Below are 24,997 nucleotides of genomic sequence, written 5' to 3'. Positions count from 1 at the left end.
CAGATACCATTACATTTTAGACACAAAGCACATGCATTTAAGCACTGATCAGAGTCCTAAAACCAGCAAAAACGAAGCTCAGCATACAGTCAAAAATAGGTCAGAAGCAAAAAGAGAGGGGAAATCACGCCAAAAGTTGCCAGGTCTAACAGTGTGCTTAAAAAGCGTATCTCTTTACTCTTTATGGCAGGCACAAGGGCTATTTAGTTTGGAGGCTTGTGGATGGTGATTAAAAGAGCTCTGCTGTTGGAATTTTCTCCTTTGGTTGGGCTGGAGGGATTCGCCAGACCCAGCAGCACTCCATATTTTGGAAAGCGATCCTCATTGCATCACCCTGCAGTGGAGCCTTAGTTCTATGAGCTAGAAATGTAGTTTTCCCACACATAGGGCAGTTTCACTTCTCTCTTTCAGTGTTCAGCAACACAGTCCTAGTTTTGACCCAGCCCAAGCGGAAAGACAGCCATTCCACCTGTTGCTGATTTATTCTTCTCAAGTGTGATGCAGAGCATCTCCTGGAAACTAAGGTGATCCTTAGTTTCGACTCACATAGCAAGCTAATATAACCAGAGTGTGAGATATGAGAGGAAGCGGATACCCACTAAAAGCTGCAGCACATGAATCTTTTCGAGAGTTCAATCAGGATAAAATGCATTTCTGCTTAAATTTGAGTTTGTTCTCATAGAAATGCATATTTTTAGTATTCTATAATTCCTCGTTCCTGGTTCCATGCTACTGCCAGACACCTGTAAGATTGCCATGGTCAGTGTATTCAACTCAGACATCCAATAGTTTTTGCAGAGCCTTGCCCATTTTTGCCAGATGGGAATAAGTATACAGACTATCTAATGTGCCTGGGATTTTTAGCGGCCTTGAAAATGGAGTCTTTGATACATTGATGCTTCATTCATGACTCTAGACAGAACTACCCAGATTGATCTGAATCAGTTGGGTAAGCACAAAGAATATCTCCCCATTCAATTGAAGTGTTTTAGTCAATACTAGACACAAAATCACCAGGCTGCAATACACTGGGTAGAAAGTGGAGTCCATAGTGACAAGGAAGACAGCTAATATATTGGAATTGATGCTGTTTATTCTGCCACCCCACCTTCTTCGGGGCAAACCATATACTGACTGGGTAAATAGCTGTTAGGGTTACTTCAGCCCCTCCAATGTATCTCATCTATGCTACACAGAAGCATATCCCTCCCTCTGGAAGAAGTAAATCATGGTATACTGTAGATTAACCAAGGAGGACCAGTCGAGATATTCATCAAATTGAGGTAATGCACGTGCTTCATGATTATTTCATGCTTTAAGGATTATAAACTTTAGTGGACCTTATCTCTACGGCATCAGAAAACTCATTAGTAAATTGTTGTAGAGCATCTGCAGCGGGTTCTTTTATCTGTTTCAGCCATGCAGAGCCGATAACGGGTATGCCAGAAAATTATAAAAAGCGGAGCATGGCGACTGGTGGTGCTGTTTTAAGGACTTTTGTCCCTAGGCCGAAATAGAATCCAATCAGCTGCTTGTATGGTGAGCTGAAACAATGAGCTCAATGTCTTGTGTGGAGATGAACAACTGTGACGCCAAAGACTAGTGGAGGGCTTCGATGGGTGGAGAGGCCTTCAAGCTGTATGATGCTACAACCTGATGTCGCGAGTTCCACTTCTTAAAAAAGAGTTTCATTGATGCTCTGGGTTTGGAGAGAGCACAGTTTTGTGATTTCAGATTCAGGTACTGAGGGAAGATACGCAAAGATGGAAGGTAATATAGGGTATGTTGAGCAGGAAGGTTAATGAGACAGCTCCAACCACGTTTCAGTGAGAACGCTTGGTTTTGGATGCTTGCGAAGAATTTAAACACTTAAAATTTGGACGCCTTTATTACTGCCCATCATAGTGGTACTCGTGCTGTCGACCTTAGAAGGATGAATGGATGAGTAGCAGCTGGCTTCAAATCTACATCACAGAATGTACATGCATGCATTTGCAGCTGGCATTTCTCTCACAGTTCTATCTTTCCAGCTCTTTATGTCTATAAACACTGTAATGGGTCGACGTAGCGGCATGTACTAACAAATGCCCCTACTCTATTGCTAGCCACCTTCTGTAGATAGCTAGTGATAATGTTTGGTCGTTATTCTAGATTTTTGAAATTGCTCAACTTTGCCTAAATTAAGTCACAAAAATTGGACTGTGGGTTTACATTGTATATTATCTGGCAAATTGGTGTTAGGGCTCAGGTCCCCTGGCTATACCATGATTTGGATATAAAAGGAAACAGAAAATCGCAGATGGTTTTTATGAGAGCTGGGTGGCTAAGGGGCATAGTCATTTATTTTTCCAGATTGTAGTTATAGACTTGACTATTTGGGATCTGGGTTGTAGTTATTAATACAGAATCAAATAACTGTATTCATGTAGAACCCTTTTTGGTTAAATGTATTTCACTTTACATTTGTAGTTATGAAGAAAGACTCATGAATAACTAAAGGCTACAGAAAATCCATGACAGCATCCCAAATACCAATAGGAAGACAAACGCTTGCGCTAATTCGTTTCCAAACTCCGGCTCTAAGCAGAGCCCTAATTCTAACTCACACACAAATTCACACAACCCTAAGCCTAAACCTGAACCCTACACATAACCTTAAACATAAACTTAAGCACTCCTTATCCGCTTAACAAACAACCTCAATCATGAATCTAACTGAACACCCGATAAATCTGCAATTTAATTCCAATCCATCAAAGCCTTACCCTTCAAACTACTATATTCATATCCATGATACAATGATCAAAGTATGAATAAAGAAAATACATTTCTATATTTAATGTATTTGCTTCGTTATTACTCAGCGCAAAATCTTAATTTCCAATTTGTTCATTTTATCTTTTTTCGTAATGGGTTTCTTCGTAATGGCTTTTTCATTTTTACATAACGTCAATCAGCTGTTGTTAGGTTTTATTTTCAGCTATATAGTAGTTTGTTTTGTAGACTGTAAATGGTCTCTGCTTGGGTGAAATCTTTTTCTTAAAAAACAGCTATTAAAATTATTATCATAGCAGAGAGGCCAAATCCTGAATGGGCACATGGCATGTCAATGCACCCTAAGGGACCTGATAATGTTTGTGTGCTGAGCTGTTGAATGCAAGTTTAGATCTCCTCCCTTGGCAATGTTCTAAACTATGAACATTTCACAGGAGATATTTTCTCAACATATTCTATTTGTATAAATGGACCTAGTGATGCAGTACAATCCACAAAAAAACAACAGTTTATTCATGGCGATCCCGTAACCTATTGAGTGTGCCTGATAGAGCTTGGTCTTTGTAAAACCGGTGGCAATTAAACGTTTTGCTTTTTATATAGTGCTAAATAGGAGGGATGACATACTTCTAAGTGAGCCTCCTAATCTAACTAATTTTCCTGCCTAATGTAGAGCAGGACAGGGGAGTTGGAATCCTCCACTATCTGGAAATGCCTGGGTTGCATTTCAAAGGCGGCATCACCCTTGAAGCTTTTCACCCTGGAATGCCATTCCAGCTTGGGAGAGGTGGCTTTGGTCCTGGCCTCTGAGAACGCAGCCTCTCACCCCATGAGGTCAGAAACAGGTCTGGTGGTGGCACACTAGCTAAGACTAGTCAGAGACCACACCAGTGTTTGGTAGGTTTTCAAGGGACCCTCTAAGGTGTCCTCTGTGTGCATTTATTAAAAAATACAACACTGGCATCAGTGAGGATTTATTAAGAAAATATATTTGATACCAAACATCATAGAGTACCGTGAAGCCATTATGGAGCTAGGAAACTTGTATTGACATGTATCCAGCCCATGTACTCCCTGTGGCTTCCCTGGGCACTTACAATATCCAAGAATGGACTTAGATATTGTAGTGTCATTACTGCTCATACAGATATGTTCGCACACAAGATATAGTGCATCTTGCCTAAGGGCAGTACGGTCTGCAGTGGGGGTGCCTTACCTATATCTCGTGCAGTGGATGAGGGCATGGTACACAGGACTTGGTGCCATGTCAACTCTTCAGTTTTTCTGCATCAAGACACGCAGCCTACAAAGGCAATTTGCATAGTCTTAGTGAGGGGTCCTTAGGGTGACACAATTAGGGCTGCAGCCCTAGTGGACCCTCTTCAGTACCAATGCCTTAGGTACCAGGGGTACCATTTTACTGGGAACTTATAGGGGTTCTCTGACGTTTGCCCATCGTAGTACAGTTTTAGGAAAGAGATCTGGCACTGGGAACCTGATTAGCAGGGACCCAGTGTACTTTCATTCAAACTCACAACATGCGCCAGGAAAAACTGGGGACTAAACATGTCGAAAAGTCACTTTCCTACACTATGCAAGGCTTGTGTCAGTATGAGGGAGGCCATGTCCACAGCCTCTGCATGCCCAAATCCATTAATTAAATCAGCTGAGCAGATTGACTGCATTCTGCAACACTCGCAGAATATGAGTGCTTGGAACATAAAGCTGCCAGTATTCACCAGCAACTTAAGTCGAAGACAGTCTTGCACTGAGGGGTGACTGTGTAAACGGACCTGAGATGAACACGCATTCCACCATGGCACACTGCCATGGGCCAAATGGGCTGCGGTTACATTTGTTTTCGGTGGCTTTCTTCTGAAATCTTGAGCATCATGTGTGAGTACTTCACCCAACATTTCTTTTCCTTTTGGAAACCGGCGGTTTTGCGGATGCTTGGTGGGAAGAGAAAAATTAACAATAAGCTTCTTAATTAAAAGCTGCGAGGTGCCCATGCTTTATGTAACATTTAAAATACTCCTATCTTATACCCCAAAACGTGACGAATATTGTGACATGTTTCCTTCATTAACCGACAAACATCTCAGCCTGCAAAAGGGTTCAAAAGACAGGCCTGACTGAAGCTGTCATACTTGACATGGAACAAGTTAACACTTGATGCTGTGTTCTGACTTCCCAGTTGACGTGTAGATTTTCTTCAACCTTTCTCTCTCTCTCTCTCTCTCTCTCTCTCTCTCTCTCTCTCTTCTAATTGTCTCTGCCTTACCTCTCTCCCAACCTTTTACAATTTTTCCCTTTTCCCCTTCTGTTCTCTTTCTCCTTTTCCCAATCCGACTCACTATCTCATTTCTCAAAATATCTCTTCAAGCATATCGCTTCCTCGCCCTGTTCTTATCACCTATGTCTCTTTTATTCCTCTCTACCACATCTGTTTGTCTACCTCACCTCTCGCTCTCAGCATCTTTCTCTCTCTCGACTTCACTGATATACCTCACCAAATGCTCTCTCACCTCTCTATAGCTTGCCTTTCTCTCTGACTCTTTCTGTCTCACCTCTCCCATCCTCACTTTTCACCCAATCTCAGTATTTTCTTGTTGTTCTCATCTGTCAACATTTCCTCCTTTTCATCTTACTCAGAACTGGTCCTATCTCTCATGTCAAATATGCGTAGACCTGGGGGGTGGGAAGGTTAAAAGATAGGGGGGATAGAAGGTGAACAGAATTAAGAAGAACATTTATAAATGTCACCAGATTGAATAGTTAATATTCATCAGAACAGTGACTTTTTCACTTTTGCAACTATACGAAAATGGTGAAGATTGTTTTGTGATTAGGAAAATATTATTTTTGGGTTGTTTACCAGTTTGTCAGTTTTATTGGCTTGTATCACAATGGTTTGGGCATAGTTAAGATAATTCTAATTGTTAGTAAATTTGGATAGTTTCTTTTTTTATACATAATCAACTACTTATTTGGAAAGTAGATTGGATCTGTCATTAGAGTTTAATGGTGATTATTCTACAGCAAATCCACTGCCATGTAAGAAAAAATATTTTTTTTGTTTAGCGCCTTCATTTCGAGCCTTGTTAAGTAGGCACGTGCCACTATTACAATATGTGTCCTGGAATACTCGGGACTGGCTAGCTAGACACAGGATTACACAGAAAACACCTTTCTATATATAATCAAAGTTTGGCTTTGACAGTGCTTGTTTACTGTGTGGGTTATATAAATTGCTTAGACAAAAATATTTCAGATCTAAATTTATTTCACAACATTTTTTAAACTATTACGACTTTTTGAAAAATTTGGGTCGCAGTATTTGGCGAGAGGATAACGAGGTCTCATAAAAAGCCTTGTTTGCTCATCGTTTTAGACAGATTCCTATCATATTTGCAAGTTTATACCACCACTACACCCTAATAATTTGACCATCTTCTTAACACACAATGATGTATTTGTGTAAGCTTTTATACACACCGCTCAAACGGGTTTTGTCAAGCGCCAAAAATTGTAGGTTTCAAACCTCCATTAAAAATCACACAGCTTTGTTCTTATATTTTTCAAAAATCATAATTTTCATAAATTGGTTTATCCTAAGTCCTTAAAGGAGACAATAGCAAATCAAGCATGCCTATATCATCAAGACTGAATAATATTAGAACACAGAACATGAACATCAAAGTTATTACTTTGATTTTAAAATACATGATACTGAGACTTGAATGCAACACTCTGAAATCCTTTAAAAACAGCGCAGTATTTAGTGACCAAATTAGGTGTAAAGATAAACTTGCTATTTCGGAACTGCAGAGTTGGGTAATTTCCGTATGGAATTTTAGGTGTCGGGAAATTCTAAGGTCGTCCCATTCTGTGTTGTGCAGAAGGAAACAGACATTGTGAGGTAAATGCGACACCTCTGTGAACGTAATTTTAATAATGATCATGGTATACATTTTGTTTGCTAAAAATATATATAATATGTCGAAGCCGTCAGCAAGACACGCAGCCTAGGTTTAAAAATGGTGTCCTGACTTTAAAACAAAGGCTCTAATGTTCAAACACTCTTCAAATCCCTCCTGCGATTAACTTTTGACACTGTATGCATTGTGAAAATGTTCCTAATAGAGTCTGGCAGTTCAAGGGTTATTTCAAGTCCGTAGTCTCACAGTTTCTCTCGGGAAATAATCCGTCCCACAGAGTTTACTGGCCTATTGCAAGGTTATATCCCCCGAGGGGGTCATCAGACCTGACCACCGTTCAAGCCCCTTTGTCTGCCAAATGTGCACCAATTAAGTCAACTGTTCCCCAATTAGATTTTTGAAGAATTTGTCATGTTCTCCTGTGTTCGAACTCCCAAGCAAGGCCGGCGTCTGCTCAGTTACAGCGAAGAGGGCTAGAACTAGCAGTTATTTCCTGCAATAAGATACTCCTGGGTTTCTGCTGTTAGCCATTCACACAACATGATACAGGGACATTTGGCAAAACCTTGGGACATATTGAGTGGTTTTATGTGTACATTTCCACAACCCTTGTGGTTTTAGCTAAACCACAAGAGGCGACAACAATCTTTATCACAATCATTAAACCAGACACCTAATGGACCATGGCAAAGACAAATTAACTGTCTTTCCCCACGTTTGGATACAATGACACATTTTGGGAATTAATTCCAAGGAACGATTGCAAAGAGGACTCAGAACCTAACTTCTGATTTGGGCAAAATAAAACAACAATTATTTTTTAGTGCTTTATATCCAATTCTTCTAACATGCTCTGCTGCCTGAAAGCCAGCCAGAGCGCTGTGCGTGATTACATATTTATGCACGTGTGCATGTGAAACAGCTGGATAAAAGTTAAAGTATAGATGAAAAGGAAATCTGGCACTAGAGCAGTCTGCAAGCCTTTGCTCAGTAAGTAAAATATGTTATTTTATTTATTTTGTTTGGTTTTATGTAAAGCATTCTAGATCTCATCCAGAGTGGCAAAGTCGTTTACAACAGGAGATAATTAGCAAGGGAAAGGAGCTTTCAAGGAAAACGGAATGTAATAAAACAGAGGGCAATCGAGAATGCAAAAAGAAGGTGATAAAACATTATGAAAATAACGTAATTATACAGTACAGTGTAAGAGTGTGCGCATAGCAAATGCTTCCAATCTAATAAACAGCAATGATCATGTAAGTGGAGATCCAGATTGTTCAAATAGTTGGGGTCCTATTTAACACAAAAATATTATATGCTTTCTCCAACAAAGTATACATTTTCCAGCGCCATTTTAGACCAGTAATGTGCTACTTTGATACATTTCTGCTAATTGAGTGGCATTTTTGCTTTTTATACTAAATTATGTCTCTGATTGGAGGTCCCATAACTGCACCTGCAAGCATGGATTTTGAGTTGTTGAAGTTGGAGAAGTACACAGTACAGCAACTCAAGGATTTTTTCAGGAAGTTTGAGGTTTCTACCAAAGGCTTCACCAAGAAGGTGGAGCTGCAAAAGCTGTTGAGAGCCTGAATAGCAGCTAGGGACGCAGCACATGAGGTCCCTGAGGAGGAGGATGTGGAGATTGAGGATGATGATGAGGAGGCTCAGGATTCAGTGTAGAATGTGGGTCTACCTGTTAGCCAGGGGGCAGATACGTTGCAAGGAGCACTGGTTCCACCTGTATCAGGCAGCAGCATGTCCTCTAAAGGCCTGCCCCAGAGAAGCTGGCAGACAGGAGGGAGAAGATGAAATTAAAATTGGAGCTGACTAAGCTCAAACTGGAGAAGGAGAAGGCATTAGAAGAAAGGAAATTGTCCATATAGGAAAAGAAGATGATATTGGCTCAGGAGTCGAGCCTGAGAGAGCTGGGCATTAAGGCCAGATAGGTTAAGTCCAGCAGTGATGGTGGAATCAATTCTTTTGTCCCCTCTGACAGGAGGGTCCATATACCAAAGGGTCTGGTGTGTGATTTTGTGCTGGAGACAACATAGACAGATGGTTTGAGGCCTCCGAAATTGCACTCCAAATGCACAAGGTTCCTGAGGCAGTTTGGGGTGCCAGTCTTTGGAGACATATCCCTAGAAAAGGATGGGACATTCTACTGGCCCTAGAAGGGAGTGACAGGATGAGGTATCTCCCCATGAAGGAGGCCCTAATCAGAAAGTTTGACCTGACCCCTGAGAAATATAGGCAGAAATGCAGGGATAGTCAGAAGATATGGGTAGATTGTGTGGATTCTTTTTGCAAGGCCCTGGATGGTTGGGTGAAGGGCAGTGAGGTAGAAATTTATCAGGGGCTGTATAATTTGTTTGCAACAGAGCATTTGTTCAGTCTTTACTTTCCAGATCTGCAGCAACACCTTTGTGAAGGTAAGCTCACTGACCCCGCTAAGGAAGCTGGGTCAGCACCAGGGTCCACAGGAAGGTATCTGGGGGGGGGAGGGGGTTTACCATAAGCGTGGGCAGGGTCCCCAACAGAAGAAGGAGGGGAGGACAAAAAGAGCAAGGAGTCCTCTAAATGACCCAAAATAGTTCTGGGGGTCAGGGTTCTTAGCACCCAGCTGAAAATAAGAAATTGTTTCCTGCCAGTAAGCCTGCAGGGAAGGCTCCAGTGAAGTGCAATGAGTGCCAGCAGGAAGGGCACTACAAAGGTAATGCCAAGTGTCCCAAGCGGGCAGAGCACCCCACCGAAGGGCAGTCACTGGGATTGGTTAGCGTGGTTAGAGCTCGGCAGAGTATGTAGTTGACCCTAGATGGAGAGAAGGTACAGAAAACCCACATTCCTGACAATACTAGGAAGTACAGTCAGTGGGTATACATCAATACGTTCATAAACATAGTGAGTGATCCACCCACAGATAGGTATGATATGTCAGAAACTCCCACAGAGGACATGTATCCCACAGTGGTGGAGAATACACATTAGTTGTTAAAATACCCCTCACACGCCTAAAGGGCCCTTGGTGTCATGCTTCATCATAGGGGTCTTCCCGCCCCTCTACGGGACGGGGCGTGCTACGACCTACGTTTGCGTGGGAGCACTGATATTAATGAGACAACTATGTGTGATGCGAGGGTGAGAGAGGAAGGGTCAGGAGTGAATGGAAAAGTGAATTAAAAAATACCTGGCTCTGTGTTCTAGAGAAAGTTATTATACCGTTTGAGCTGGTATTAGTAAAAGGTGAAGGGGAGGAGGAATGGATGCCTCAATGAGCTGTGCCTCCTATGTGTGTCGACATGTTTCAAAGCTCCCCAAGCTTCTTCTTCAGGACCTTAAGGATCCCTTCCTAAAACTCACTGTGATGTGTAAAAATAGAAAAAGTGTACCAGGAAGTAAGTAACCTCCAAGGGTAGGTAATGCCTAAATAGGTCTTATATGGTCCATAAACCTAGAAAAAAACAAACACAAAAGGGGAGGTAAAAGCCATATTCACGTAGCTAGATGATCAGTCCATCGTGAGCATTCAGTGATCTGAAAAAGAAGTGATATAGTAATCTCCTTTTAACGCTATTCATAACGTTATCACGTGGTCTGTGGTGAAGATAATGGGTGAAAGTAGACACAGACATTAGACAAAACGCACAAATAACATAAAGCACACACTCTATTCAGAAAGGAACAACGTTCCTATGATCATAAAATCCCAAATCAATAGTTGTCCAGATCGGTGGGAAGGTGTAAAATATCAACCTACTTGCTGTAGAGAGAATAAATAACCTCATGAGATCGTAGACCGAGTGGTAGAAGTGCCAATTAGGCTATCTACAGGGTGGAAAAAAAAGGAAAGGTATATTCACAAAGCTTACGAGGAAGGCGCCCGAGTGGGGCATCACCTGGACTTAATGGCTATGCCGTATTTACAACTCCCAGGAACAATGTCCAGCCACGATATCCGCCCCGGTCAGCTCCGTAGGTAAGACTGAGCGGGTGGGCGGGTGTTTAAGTATAGGCTTCAATCGAGGTAAGCGCGCGAAAACCCGTGACTACACCGTTGCGCGTTTACCCGCTGACTCTGTAGTCAGAGACCCGGAACCAGAAGTGGACCGGCTGGGTCAAAGGCGTGTAAAGAGGGTGATTTTGGTGATTTAATAAAGTATTATTGAACAAAACACAGGTATGACACTGGATAAATGGTGGGGGAAACCGCGGAAAATAATCCTGTTGGTGGTGTAAAAAAAGGATATATTTCCGCATCGGTGAAAAAAATATAATCGCCGATAAAAATAGAGTGACATAAACCTCGGTTACAATGAACCAGGTCTGGGCATAGTCACTCGCCAAAAAGTAGGAAAGAATACTATCGATGGGTATATTAGAAAAAAGCACCCGCTGTAGCCAATGGCAGCGAGCATCAACCTTGGTTGTAGTAAACCAGGTATGGGCACAGTCACTCTCCAAAATATCGGAAAGATGATAACAATAGGGGGGGGGGGGTTTAATAGTATAATCATTGAAGAAAACACCCAGAGTATAGTTATGTTGTGGCAAAAAACCTGGGAGACGGTCACCAGAGGGCAGCCTCTCAAAAAGAAAGAAGGGAGGGAAGGCTGCACAAACAGAAGGTCCTCACTGTTACATGAATTGTCAATTCTACAAATGTGTTGAAAATCACAAATGGAATTGATTCCATGGTATATCGTCATTGAGCCCACAGATATGGGTTCCAAGACGGAACACCCAACGTTGTTCTTTTTCAAGAAGGCCATTTTCTCCGTCAAGTTGTTCGATCACTGTCCACTGTAAATCATCAATACCATGTTTGCTAGATATGTAGTGACTGGACATCTTTGTGGTACTCCTACCACATCTGACATTACTTCGATGTTCTCCGACACGTATCTTGACTGGTCTAGTTGTCATCCCCACGTATTCGAGACCACATGGGCAGGTGATTAGATAGACCACATTTTTGCTATTACAGTTAGTAAAACTTCTCTGGTCCCACTCATCACCATTCCTGAATTTGATGTGCCTGCTTCTTTTCGTGAGGTAGCATGTACTACAGTTGCCGCATGGGTGGTGTCCCTGTATCGGTGGTAGCATGCCTTCAATTCTAGGTCTGGGTGTGTTCCTAGGTCTGGTACGGATGAGCATGTCTCTGAGATTTCTACCTCTTTTGTGTGCAAACATAGGTTTAGTGATATTGAGACCGCAACTATTCAGAAGTCGCCAATGTTTGTTCACTATCTTAGTGATTTTGTTGGAATGTGTGTTATAAGTAGTTACACATATGGATCTTTCTTCGGCCTGAGTGACCACTTTGTCTTCCAATAAGGCTTCTCTGTTGTTATTCCTCGCCCTCTTAAGGGCTTTGTCAATGACTCTATCGGGGTATTTCCGTCTGATCAGTTTTTTGCGTAGTTCAGATGCTTGTTTTTTGAACTTGCGTGTTTCAGTACAATTTCTCCGTAGGCGAAGGAATTGCCCATACGGTAGATTCTCCCTCAAGTGGCGGGGGTGGAAGCTATCGAACAGAAGTAGGCAGTTCTTAGCAGTTGCTTTGAAATGTGTGGTGGTTTTTAGTATGCCCTCATCTGGATAGATATTGAGATCCAGAAAGACCAAATTATCACATGATACTGTGTGTGTGAATTTAAGAAATTCGTTTTGTTGATTGAGCCACAGTATGAAGGCTTCGGTTGAATCAGCATCACCCTCCCATATGATCAGAACATCATCAATGTATCTTTACCAGACCTTGATGTGTGAGACGAAGGGGTTGATGGTGTTCAAGATAGAGGCCTGCCAGGCTCGGAGGGAAGGTACTCCCCATGCTGGTACCGTGTCTTTGTTCATATATTTGTTTGGCATACATAAAGAAGTTTCTGGTGAGTGCCAAAGATACACATTCCATTACTACATTGCAAGGTGCGGAGAACAGTACTTCCTCTATAATGAGCAGCGTTTCGTCATGCGGGAGGCTCGTATAAAGACTCTCTACATCGAGTCCCATAAGGAGATTCTTGGTAGGGTCAAAATCAATGTCCTGCAGCACTTGTAGGACATTCTTTGTATCTCGTAAATAAGTGCTGGTGGCTTGAACCAAGGGGCGGAGAAAAGCATCTGCGAACCTAGATAGTGGTTCCAAGATGGAGTTTACCCCGGAAACTATGGGTCTACCAGGAGGGGACCCAAGGTTTTTATGAATCTTAGGTATTGTATAGAAATACGGGACCCTTGGACATTTATTGATCAGAAACTCAGCCTCTATTTTGGAGATCCAGTTATTAGCTAGCGCCTCTTCCACCATTGTGGCGATTCTGATCCTGATAGATTCAGTAGGGTCTTCCTGAAGGATACCATAATTCCTACCATCATTGAGGAGTTTCCTACATTCGTTATCATAGTTGTCTGTTGTTTGTAACACAATCGCTCCCCCCTTGTCTGCGGGTTTGATTGTGATATCCTGATTCATTGATAATTGGCGTATGGCCTCCTTTTCTTCCCTCGACGTATTCTGAAAGGTGTTATCGTTCACTGTTGAGATACCTTGTATTTCCCTCATTACAGCTTTCTCAAAGGCAAGGATTTCCACAGGAAGTGTGGAATCTGGAGGGACAAAGGTAGATTTATTACGCAAACATGTGTCCTTTCTATTCCCCTCAGTGGTGGGTTGGTTTTTAAAGAACACTTTCAATTTCAGTTTGCGAATGAACTCCGTAATCTCAGTACAAGTTTTGAATGTATCAAAATGGTTTGTTGGTACAAAGCCCAGTCCTCTCTCAAGGACTTTGCTCTGTATTGGTGTAAGGGTCAGGTTGGTTAGGTTTACCACCAGATTCACTTCCGGGTATACATCAATAGACAGAATCTGGAGGAGCTGAGAGACACAGGAGCCAGTATTACTACCATCAGGTGTCATCTGGTGTCTTCAATACAGTTAGTCCCTAACACGTTCCACCAAGTTGTTGCTGTTGACAGTTATGAGAGCCACTACCCTCTGGCTCTGATTCCTTTTGAGTGGGGGGATCAAGTCTACTGAAGGTAGCTGTGAGTCTGTCCATGCCTGTGGAGTGTCTGCTGGGCAACATCCTGGAACACGCCATCTGGAAGGAGGCGGAGCTCAGGTCACACTTGGAGATGATGGGGTTGCCTCAGTGAATGGGCCTGACCATACAGTCCATGGTAGCTTGTGAGGGTGGTCAGAAGGACCTGGCACCTAGAACAATGGCCTAGGTACCTGCCAGAAAGAGGAAGGGCAAGGGGCATGGGAAACCCACTCCTGAAAATCCCACAGCACAGGAGGATGCAGAACCTTAGGGGGACACCATGGTACCTACAGGGGAAAACGTGGCTGAACTGGGGAACCTGCCTAAGCTGACCAACTGGTAGTAGGAAGGGGGTCCCTCAAGGGAAGATTTGTACAAGGAACAGAAAGGGTGCCCCACTCTACTGGGACTTCTGCTGCAGGCTGACACTCAGGCAGCTGGTGACACCTTTGGTCAGCACCCGATCTACTGGGAGAATTATGTCCTATACTGAGCCTATGGTTACTGAGCCTGATGCAACATGCGTTTTGGTGTTACTTCAGTGGTTTAGGACCTTCCTACTGGCTCATGATGTACAACTGGCAGGTCATTTAAGACAAGACAAGGCCTTTTTTATCAGGCTTGTCATCCACTTATATTGGCCTCAAATGAAAAGGCCTCAGATGTGGTCTGTAGGCCCTGTCCTACCTGCCAGGCAAGTGGCAAGGCATGGGGTGGTGCACAGCCCCCCTGCAACTTTTCCCTGTTGTTAGCACCCCTTTTGAGCGGGTTGGCATCGATATTGTGAGGCCACTGGATTCTAAGACAGCCATGAACAACATATCCCTTTTGGTTTTCGTGGACCATGACACCCGGTACCTGGAAGCTATCCCTCTGAGGATAGTGACTGTGCCCTTTGTGGCCTGAGCACTGATGGGAATCTTTACCCATGTGGGTTTCCTCAAGGAGGTGGTATCTAACCGGAGTACCAACTTCATGTCCAACTACATGAAAGCCATATGGAAGGAGTGTTGTGTGACCTTTAAATTTACCACTCTTTATCACCCCTAAACCAGTGGGTTGGTTCAAAGGGTCAACCGAACCCTCAAAGGCATGATTGTGGGTGGTCTACCCGAACCCATGAGGTTAAGTGAGACATCCTCCTGCCATGCCTTTTGTTAGCCTACGGGGAGGTCCACAGAAGGGGTTGACTTAGGCCCTTTAAAAACTCTATATGGACACCCTCTGAGAGGACCTCTCAGTTTGGTTAAAGAAGGCTGGGAGCAAGCTCCCAAGAAGCCACACCAGGGTGTAGTTAGCAACATTTTGGCATTCTGCAACTAGACAGCCTACTGCTGGAAGATTGCACAGCATGACATGAAATGATGGAACAACCAGAATACCACTCTACTTGAGTTTCAGCCTGGTCATTCAGTGGGGGTAATTGACCCAGAGGAGCCCTGGGCCCTGCAAGACCATTGGCCTGGACCTTATGAGGTGAAGGAGTGCAAGAGTGATGTCACCTTCTTGGTGGACCTCAAGACTCCTAGGAACCCTTTAAGGGTCCTGCATGTAAACTGCCACAAACGCCACTTTAAAAGGTCTGAGATAACCATGCATCTGGTTACTGATGATGGGGTGGAAGAGAATAGTGAAACTCTCCCAACCTCCTATCTTCCAAGGAGCAGGATGGGTCAGCGGAGGGTGTCAGCCTCTCCCCTACACTGACTCTAGATCAACAGAGTGACTGCCACCAGTCACTGGGGCAGTTTGCCTTTTTGTTCTCCCTTACCCCAGGACTCACTACATGATATACTCATGATATTGATACTGGGGCAGCACACCTGTAAAGAACAACATTTACAGGTTGTCTGATAAGGTGAGGGCTAGCATCAAGATGGAGGTCTCCAAGATGCTGGCATTAGGGGGTTATCGAGCCCTAAAACAGCCCATGGTCCAGCATAGTGGTTTTAGTTCCCAAGGCTGCCCCTCCAGGTGTCACACCTGAATTTAGGTTCTGCGTGGACTACCATGGGCTCAATGCAGAACCTAACGCACACCCCATCCCCAGAGCTGTTGAGCTCATTGATCGGCTTGGAGCTGACCAGTTCCTTAGTACGTTTGATTTATTGTCTGGGTAGCGGCAGATTGCCTTGACCGAGGGGGCTAAAGAGAGGTCAGCGTTCTCAACACCAGATAGGCACTTCCAGCTCAGTGTCATGTCTTTTGGGAGCTTGCTCTCACAGCTAAATGAAGAGAGCCTGGATCAACCTGTAGCATTTATCAGTAGGAGTCTCCTTCCCAGGGAGCAGAGCTGGAGCGCAAGTGAAAGGAAAGCCTTTGCTGTGGTCTGGGCACTGAAGAAGCTAAGGCCATACCTGTTTGACACTCACTTCCGGGTTCAGACAGACCACAGGAAACTCTAAAACTTAATACAGATGAGGGATGAAAATCCCAAACTGTATATATGGTCTATCTCCCTCACGGTAATGGACTTGATGGTGGAACACCGTCCTGGTACAGACCACACTAATGCTAATGGTCTCTCCAGGTTCTTCTGCATTAGAGAAGCTAACTCCCAAGGGGTTGGGTAGCTCTGCCCAACTTCAGCTGGGGGGGACATGAGTTAGATCTGGCATCCTTGACGTGGTTTCCCCTGACTTTTTGCCTCCTGACCTCCTGTTTTGCTGACTTTATTCTTGCTGGCTTTAGGATTTTGGGCACTTTCCCACTGCTAATCACTGCTAAAGTGCATATGCTCGGTACTCTAAACATGGTAACATTGGCTTATCCACAATATGCATATTTAATTTACTTATAAGTCCCTTTTAAAGTGCACTATATATGATTGTGCCATCCACTCAGTATTCCTTTAAGCATGGCTCAGACCTGCCACTGCAGAGCCTGTGTGTGCAGTTTTAAGCTGCCATTTTGACCTGGCAAGTTAAACCACTAGTCGAAAGCAGATGATAGAATGCATACCATGTCATATTAAAGCAACGATATTTAATGAATCTCACGGTCAAATTTTGGCGTTCAGACTCGTTTTGTGCTCTGCCCCGATAGCACAGAATCAATTCCCAAACTGCCTGATCCGCCGTCATGCACCAACCACGAGCCGCACAGCCCTACAGGCAGAAGCCATAAGAATCAAGCAACAAGAGTCGCATTTTTAACCAGGTAGTCCATGTTTCTCCATGTTTAATTCATATTCATTAATAGTCTCTGAGTTCGCACAGAGGCAGTGTGATTTACAAACTTTAGATGCTCAACAAATTCCCATTGAGGTTTTTGTTCAACAGCACATTAGAATTCACAATTCATCCTGGGTGTCTATTTAGATATTCGCCCAATGTCTTTCGGGCAAGTAGCCCTTCTTCAGGGGTAGCTGTAATACAGAAAAACCCACAAGCAGCTAGAGATAATCTTGCACAAAACAAACTCGAATCATCCATTAAGCCAACAACACGCTGTGCTTGAAAGTAAATAAAGTGTTTGTGTGTTACCGTCACAATGTACTAAGTGATTGTGCATATGCTAAGAAATATACTGCTAAAATAAAAACTCGCAAATATCAATTATAAACTGTAAACTAAACATGATGTGTAATGTGGAGGCCTCTTGGGAATTCTGAGGTGCACACGTTCAGCAGCACTCTGGCCAAATTCAACACTCCAATAAAACATGTTTGTTGTGAATTACTCACTGTTTATTATCATTACACATCATGTTTAGATTACAGTTTATAATTGATACTTTTTTTCTTGTTGCATATTTTAAAGCATATGCACAATCAATCAGTATATTGTGGAGGTCAACATGGTTTATGTTATTCTACAGCAATATGTGTTAATTCCGTGTTTTATGTATTTCTTTCATTTTTATTTTCCAGACCGGCTTGCACAGTCACATGTTTGTTTTTAAATTGCATGGCACACATGGGCTTCACCTGAGGTGACAGAAACAGGTCTACTAATGGTCAGTGTGTTTTTGTACAATTGATTTATGCCCAGTTGTTGGGATCAGCATGGGTTATATTGTTTTAAACATGGATTAAAATGGACTAACTGGTAAAAAATTGGACTCTTGTTGCTTGATTCTTATGGATTCTGCCTGTACGGCTCATTGCTGGTGCATGATGGTGCACCAATCAGTGTGGGAAGTTAAACCACTTGAGAGATCCAAACCTACCTTTTTATGACATGTAACTCACCCCTAAGTTAGGCCCAAGCACCATGGGCAGAGTGCAGTGTATTTCAAAAGTAGGATGTGTACATTTAAGTTTTACATGTCCTTCTAGTAAACTACTCATTAATTTGTTTTTCACTACTACAAAGGCCTATCTCTCCCATATGATAAAATTAGGATTGCTTTAAACACCCTTAAGTGAAATTTCAATTGGGAGCAGATAGAAATTTGGAGTTTGGTGTCTTTAGACTCACAATTTAAAATCACAACTTATGGTGGAGTCGGATTTGAAATCAGTAAGACTGGAAATGCCACTTTTGGAAAGTGGGCATTTTCTTACTTTAACCATTCTGTGCCTCTGCCTGTTTCTGCATACATGTTTGAGTTGGGTTGACAGCTGGGCTATGTGCATTCCCTCTAGACAGTCACAAAAAGGGAGAAGGGTTTGTGACATTTGCATCGTTATGGCCCATCACCAGGCTGAAGGCCCTTCTTGAGGTAAATTGGGAGGGAGGAGCTGACACTTGCACCTGAATAGGGCTGTGCCTGTCCCCACACAAAGAACTGTATACCCCCTGTAGTGTGTATGGAGTCAGGGCAGGAATGGAATGGACCTTGTGATCTTCAAATGTCTCTCTGATGTCTCACCCACTTCAAAGGCACATTTGAATTTAGGTACTGGACCCCTGACACAACCAAATCAAAATTTTGCTGGAACCAAGGACATTTTGCCTAGAAGAAGATCTGCTGTGTTGTAGGAGCGGCTGCCAATTTGCTACCTGCATTTCTATGTTGGCCAGTTGCTCATACCTCCCACCATTGCCACCTCTTCACACTGCTCATTAGTGCTAACACTTTATGCTGGACACTTGGTACAGATTCAAATACTGCACAACAGCCTAACCTTATCAAAATGTCCTATGCAGGTGTCTCATATTGCCCACCCATGATATCTCTTTACTATCTACTATCCACATTGAAGTTCACTCACTACACTGCTCACGAATGCAATAATTTCACACTCACCACCCTACACCTTCTCATACAACCCACTAATTCCTCCACTTTTGAGTGCCCACATGTGGCAGCCCTTCACCTTCCACCAGTTAAACTGATTACCACTCACCAATGCCAACTCACACACATTCAGTAGGCGGCACCATGCTCACTCATGCCACCTATCAGGCCATCTACTACAATATATTCCTCATTGCCCTCTTCTGTGCATTAGACCTCTTCCAGACACTGAAAAATAAAGTTTACGTTCCATAACCAATACATTCTCGACCTATCTCCACCAGGCACTTTTTGATGTGTTGAACACAGTTATTTTTTTTAAATGCCCAAAATTCTCTGCTTCCTTTCCTGATCTTTACCCTGTTCAATTTCTATAACAACACTCTGTTACACTTTGTATCTTGCATCCTTGTCTCTGCTGCTCTTTTTGTTATTTCTGTGACATTTTCCACGCCCCACTCCTGTTCCCGCTTATTGTGTAATTCCACTTCACTGTATACCACAGTCAATTCTTCAGGCTCCCTTTCTCTTGCCATTTTTTCCTCCTTTTTTCTTTCTCCTTCTATATCTGCTCTTCCAACTTATTCTCACTCTCTGTCGCTCAGGACCCTTCTCTGCCCTGCTCCCACTTCAACTAAAAGTACAGCTACCAGTGCTTCCAGTTTTCAGTAATAGGCAGCGCCAAGAAAAGGGAGGTGTTGGTGAGTGGGCATCACAGATGACTGTCATAGCCACTTGTACCTTTATTGACTTGCTTGTGCAATAGAGAGTATGGAATATGGAGCAAATTTGTACCAGCACATCTTCTATTCATTACGCTCAAGGAATTTTCATTTAGTGTCCAATCTCATTTTGACCACCCACACTTTTACTTGGAACAAACACCTTGACTACTACTTTCCTAATAAGGGTCCAATTCACAAAGACGTTTCAGTGACTCAGGGCCTTATTACGAGTACGGCGGTCCATAGGGCAGCCGCACTCATGCTGGTGGTCTGGCAACACTGCGGACCCACGTGCAGTATTCTGAGTGTGGCAGTCCGGTCACTACAGGACCGCTGCCCACCACCATGAGACCACCTCTGCACCGCCGCCCGACTGGAATCAAACTCCTATTCTGGCAGGTGAGCGCACCATGGCTTTGGCGTCCTTCAGCAGATGGCATGATGGTGGTGCTGCTGGAGGACCACCACAGTCGTAAAAAAGCTCTAAGTAACTTACTCCTGAAATGTCTGAAGTAAGTCAGGCCAAATGATGGAAAAATTATTTGTAAATAAGATTTTAAATGTACCTCCAGCCAGTGCATTTGATTGGATAGGAGTGATAATGCATTGTATCATAAAGGAAATCTCACCGCTTTGCCAGTTTGTTAGATAATACTTTTAATAACCCGGGCTTTAAAGTGCTGTCTCTTATGTAATACAGATTGTGCAGGTCTACATCCAGATATTGCACACATATGTGCACACTTGTAAGAGTCGCTGGCTCTACTCACATGCAGGATCTAGGTTGGTCCCTCTCTGGGATTGATCAGAATCGATCTTCCTCTTCTGCAGTGGCTGACAGCATGGTTGTGCGGACGGGGAAGAGGTGGAGCTCGGAGGAATTGGAAGAGCGGTCACCCAGACTGGTCCTCCCTGCAGCTGTGACTGGCGGCGTGGCATTGTACAGCTGTGGAGGAGCACGAAGAACAGAAATCTGGTGAGTGCTTGCTGTACCTGGCAAAGCGAGGACCCGTCCAACCGCCTGCAGGCAGCTGAAGTGGGGCTCGCACATTGATCTCATCGGGTGCGGCCACGGGGCTGACTGGTCCAGAGCCTCGATCTCTCCAGGAGGCTCATGGACTCCCCTAGGGGCCTGCCGGCCCGAGCACACAAGAATCGCCTTGACTGGGTCTTCTTGGCAGTGGACAGCATGACATTTCCAAGACCGCTGCCGGGCCTGACATGCGAGGGGAGCACTGAATCGCTCTCGGACGACTGGAGTGCCCCTGAGCCCTCTCCCCATGCCTGTATACGAGAGGCAATGAGCCCTGGCAGAGAGACTGTGCTGGGTCCATGAAGGGCGCGGAGGCTCTCATCCCACATGCTAATCGTCCTATGCCTATGACGAGCACCTGCACTTTATTAGCAGGATAGTCAGCTTATAGACCTAGTCGGCGGCCCTGCCCCCATGTTACATTTTTATAATTAAACGTAGTTTGCCACAGGGTCAAAATGGATGGCTGATGAGTGGTCCCCAGGTCCTCTAGCAAGGTAAGAGAGTACTGATAATAGAAAGAGGACCAATCCACCGTAGATACCAGAAATAAAAATAAGAATTGAGTGGACACTCCATACAAAGAAGCGGCCATATTGAACAGTCCTCTAGGAAAGAAAAGAAGGGAATGTATATTATGTATGTAGGGAATTTATAGAGCGCAGGAATCACCCCCATCGGGGTATCTCTGCGCTAACATAGAAAACAAGTCAGACAGGCACAGACTCTGATAACTCAAGCCTTGAATAATTCCATCTTCAGGAGTTTTCTGAAGCGAGCTAGACTAGGACATTTACGTAAATACTCTGGCAGAGAATTCCAGTATTTTGGAGCCAAATAGGCAACAGTTTTGCCTCCAGATCGTATTTTCTTAAAACAATGAACCACCAGCAGCCCTTTGCCTTCCAATCTGAGACACCGGTTCGGGGAGTACACTTTGAACTTATCCGCCATATAGCTCGGGCTTGTACCATAAAGAGCTCTGTGAGCGAAACAACAGAGCTTAAACTTTATTCTCTGGCGGCTTGGGAGCCAATGGAGAAATTTCAGTAATGGCCAAGGGAAGCTGCCGGGTGGTTCATAAAGAGGTAGGCGTGCGGCCACATTCTGGACGGTCTGCAGTCTGCTAAGAAGAGACTCGTTCGCGGATGCCAATAAAGCATTACAATAGTCCAGGCAACCAATGATCAAAGCCTGAATTAGGGTTCTACGTACAGTGCGGGGCAGCCACATGAACACTCTGCGCAAAAGGCTCAAGGTATGATAGCAGGTCCCGGCAGTGGTCATGACTTGATCCCTTATCGATAACCGTACATCCAGCCGGACCCCTAGATTTTTAGCCACCGAGGTTGGAGAGGGGGCGAGGCCTAACTCTGTCGGCCACCACTCAAAGGACCAGGAACTTAGTGCAGCTCCAAACAGCAGGATTTCTGTTTTAGCCTCATTTAATTGCAAAAAGTGTTCCGTCATCCATTCTGCTATGGCTGACATGCCCTTAGCAAAACACTGATCGACTAACTCCGTGTGCTTATCAAAGGACAGGAGTAATTATGGATCGTCAGCATAGGAGAACGGCATAAAGCTGTACTCTCGGATGACTTTAGGAAGGGGGGCCACATAGATTTCAAACAAGGTAGCGCTTAAACAAGAGCCCTGGGGCACCCCCTTACTAAGCTTCACAGTTTCAGATCGAAAAGGGCCCAGATTGATGGTTTGCGTACGCTGATCTAAAAAGCTGACAAGGCATTCGAGAGCCAGCCCCTGCAGACCGACCTCTCTCAGTCGAAATATCAGTTTCTGATGAGATACTGTGTCGAAGGCTGCTGTTAGATCAAACAAGACCAACATCAATCCTTTGTTATGATCCAAGGCCATTTTAATATAATCAGTGACTGCGATGAGAGTTGTCTCAGTGGAGTAGTTGGATCTAAACCCAGACTGCGAAGGATCAAGGATGCCGTTGGCCTAAAAATAATCCAATAATTGAGTATTAACAAGGCTCTCTGCTTGGAAAGAGGATCAATTCACCTTAGGTACCAGAAATAAAAATAGGACTTGAGTGGTACACAGAATCGGCCATTTTGAAACATCCTCCAACACAGGGAATGGGAAGCATTAGAGTCGCAGCTACACTATCCTTAGTAATTATTTCTTATTAGTGCTAGCCATTTCTAAAATAATAGCATTTAGACAGCCCTTCTATAGATTAAAGGAAGGCCCAGAGGAAGCGGTAAGAAACATATATTTGTAAAATCTGCATTTGTTCTTTCGCCAGTGTTAGACATGGCTTTTAAAGCGGGTTTCTCCACAGATATTTTGCTTTGTGACCTTCTGCATCTGATCTGTTTTTGTTAGTTTTATGACTCTGGGCACTCTACCACTGCTGATCAGTGCTAAAGTGCATATGCTCTCCATGTAAATTGTATGTATGGATTGGTGTTTCCATAATTGACTGATTTGATTTACTAGTCAGTCCCTAGTTCAGTGCACTGTGTGTGCCCAGGGCCTGTAAATCAAATGCTGCTAGTGGGCCTGAAGCAGTGGTTGTGCCACCCACATAAGCAGCCTGTAAATGTAACTCAGGCCTGCCTGTGCAGTGCCTGTGTGCAGTCTAATACTGCCATGTTGACTTGGCAAGTGCACCCACTTGCCAGGCCTTAAGCTTCCCTTTTCTTACATGTTAGTCACCCCTAAGGTAGGCCCAAGGTACCCCTGTGGGAAGGGTGCAGCATATGTAATAGGAAGGACATGTCCTGTGTGTGGCATGTCCTGATAATGAAATACTGCCAATTTCCTTTTTCACTATTGCAAGGTTATCTGTTCCCATAGGATGGAATGGGATGCTTTCTTATAACATCTTATAAGCCTAACTACCCCTGGGTACAAGGTAGGAAAATAAAGTTTAGTATGCTTGAACTCAGAATGTTGAAGTGCATCTTTTAGTGATGGTGATTTTTACATTCTGTGTTTGAAAATACCACTTTTAGAAAGTCGGTATATTCTTGCTTAGCCATCTAGTGTGCCTCTGCTAGGATGTGTATTGACTGCCTGGTTTTGGAGTGACAGGGGCAGAGAGTCTAGATGAGTCATTGCAAGGCTGAATAGGCCTGGTCTGCATTTGGAGTGGTGGGAGGAGTAGCAGCTGTACCTGCATAGGGCGGTGCCTGTCTTCCACAGTGCTGACTCCTCCCCCTGTGGTGTGTATGGAGCCAGGGCTCACACTAACAATGGAGATTGTTGTGCACGTGCAAAGTGCCCCCCGGAACTGGTTTGGACTGGGCCAGGAGAGAACAAAGAGATGTAATGTATAAATAGAGGGGCCCAGACTTTTAGATCACTCCTGAACTAAGAAACCAGCCAGGAAGAAGGACCGGGAAATCTGGAGGAGGAGTACGGCCCCTTTGCTGTGTGCTGTTGGGGTTGGCATGTAGTGGTTTCTTCTGTCTTGTGTAGGGAAAGGACTGGACTGTGCTTGAATCATCCTTCTGTTAGAGTTTTCTCCAAGGGCTTGTAGTAGATCTTGCCTCCTGTTGGGAGTCTCAGGGATAGAAAAGATTTCAAAGATCACTTTTGGGAATCAAGAGGAACCTTTTCCAAGGAGAAGAGTCAGAGAAGCTGAGGAGGAATACTGCCCCTGTGCTGTTTGCTGTCTGGGGTTGGCATGCAGTGGGTACTTACTGCCAAGGAAAGGAGAAAGGACTTTACTGTTTGCTGTGTCCCCTGCTTGAGGAAGATCTCTAGGGGCTTGATACTGAGCTTGCCTCCTGTTATGAAGTCTTATGGACACAAAGATTTCACCACCAGCTCCCCTGAACTTCCTTGCTTGGAGGTCTGACCTACTAAGAGGTGCCTGCTGTTGTTTTGGACATCTAGAGTCTGTTTGCCGCTGGGAGCTGGGACACAACTTCGAGAAGCGCAACGCATCCACACCTGTTTCCGACACATCGCCGAAGAAATCATCGCAGCACCTGTCCGCAACTCGAGAAATCACTGCACACCGCATTGAGTGCCCCAATCTCCAAAGTCTGGGATACCACAACGATTCTGACACAAGGCCTGCTGTGCAGCTGGAAGTACCCACGCATCGTCATGGATCGTCGAATCACATCGAGGCACCAAGTCTGTCGCATCATTGAATGAATTAAGTGAATGAATGAATGAATGAATGAAAAGGCATTTCTAAAGTGCGTGGCTACCCGGGGGCATCCCAGCACTAACAGCGGTGCAGCTTCAGATCCGGACAGTTTTAGGGAAACAGATACATTTTTAATTGTTTTTGAAAAGTCA

The sequence above is a fragment of the Triturus cristatus genome, chromosome 3_1 (assembly GCF_964204655.1).
Source record: "Triturus cristatus chromosome 3_1, aTriCri1.1, whole genome shotgun sequence".
Taxonomy (NCBI): Eukaryota; Metazoa; Chordata; class Amphibia; order Caudata; family Salamandridae; genus Triturus; species Triturus cristatus.
This window is presented reverse-complemented; position numbering follows the sequence as displayed.